This window comes from Arabidopsis lyrata (assembly GCF_000004255.2).
Source record: "Arabidopsis lyrata subsp. lyrata unplaced genomic scaffold ARALYscaffold_77, whole genome shotgun sequence".
Taxonomy (NCBI): domain Eukaryota; kingdom Viridiplantae; phylum Streptophyta; class Magnoliopsida; order Brassicales; family Brassicaceae; genus Arabidopsis; species Arabidopsis lyrata.
Window position 1 is genome coordinate 1 of NW_003302494.1, and position 1,869 is coordinate 1,869.

Below are 1,869 nucleotides of genomic sequence, written 5' to 3' on the forward strand. Positions count from 1 at the left end.
GATTTTCTAGAGATTTCACATTATTTAAGAAACAATTATTATTTAATTATTTATTTTTCTTAATATTTTTTAATAAACTATGAACCAATAGTAATCTGAAATAGTTAATCATTACGTCTTGAAATCTACGATTTATTAAAATCAATTAATTAAAAATAAATAAAAAAAAATCTAGAAAATCAATCTTTGTGGAACAAACTCAAAACACTAAAACATCAAACTTCAAGGAACAGAGAGAATAATAAATTGCATTCACACCAAACCAAATTCATCAAAATCTCAAACCAATCGACTTGTAAAATATGTATCAAACTGATTTTGACCGGTTAGTTTCAAACCGGCTGGATAGAACAAGATTTTAATCTATTATAAGCTCTATGGTATGAGCATGCATCAGGGCCGTCAACATAAGATCAATGTAAATCAAGACAAACCCTATCATGGTTCCAATGGGTTGACATTTACCTATACATATTTGATATTTCAAATATTAACAAAAAGATAAATTTACCTATTTTATAACTCAAAAAGTATTTTGGTTTAACCAGTTAGATGAATGTTGGCTACAATGATTCAATGATACCGAACCCGGGTTTGTATGTGGAAATTACTACTGCATGTGAACTTGACACATATATTATCAAAGTCTAATTCTGAGACTAATGTGATTCAGAATTTCCATAAAAAAAAAAAAAAGAGTTAATAGATAGATGATATGTTAAAAAAAATTGGTGAAATGTAAAAAAGTTGCAATGATATTATCTATCAACTTAATCTCTATACTATTAAAAAAGAAGTACAAATGAAAATGGGTCGGGTTAGAATCAGAAAATTGACCCGAAATTCTGAAATCGGATCTTTGAATTTTTTTTTGGAATATAAATTCGAATTAATAATGAAAAATCGAAATAAAATCAAATATTTATGGAAATCAAATAAAATCTGATTGTACTTATGGTAACTAATAATAAAAGCATATTCCAAACAATATTATACATTAATTACGTATAATATATTTGTTCATATATTTTTGGGACTAATTCCATAACAATTAACGTTTTTGTCATTAATTTCGCTCATTTTAGCCAATTATCATTAATTGAAAGATATTTTACTTGCTTCTAAAGATTTCTAGAAAATTTATCACAAATAACCCATCTGTTTTATAAATTAAATTGATATTTTTATTTTGGTTGTGTAAATTAAATAGATATTTTTATTTTGGTCGTGTAAATTAAATAGATATGAAATCCATGTAACTAATTTTAATTTAATTAGATTAAATCGAAATTATGATATTTTCATACCTATAGCTTACCAAAGAAGTTTAATTTTCAATTTATAAAGATTTTTTGAATATGATTTTAGAATTATTCAACAAGATGATAAGTATTTATTAAATTTTGTGAATCATGAAAAATAATAATTAATTTTTAATCATTATACTTCATCTTTCAATCTCTCATCTAACAAATAAGATACATATTCTATTAGTACTATGTCCAAACTTCATTTTATTGTATGACTAAATAATATTCCCATTAGAACTGTCAAAGCGAGTTGATTCGTCCCGTTAAGTCCGTTTTGCGATAGAAAAAAAATATTTTGACTTGTAGTTAGTCGGTCCGCACGACCCGCGGGTAGCATATATGAAATACAAACCCGTCCCACGAATGTATGCGGATTTGCGGGATTGTCCATGGATTTTGTTTAAATAATTTTAAAGTAACCAAAATTTAAAATACTACTAAAATAAATAAATAAATCAATATACTATTAAAATTTGTTTAAATTACCACATGTTGCATAAGTTATAATTTTATCAATAAATACTAATATGCGGGCTGATCCGCCAACCCGCGGATGAAA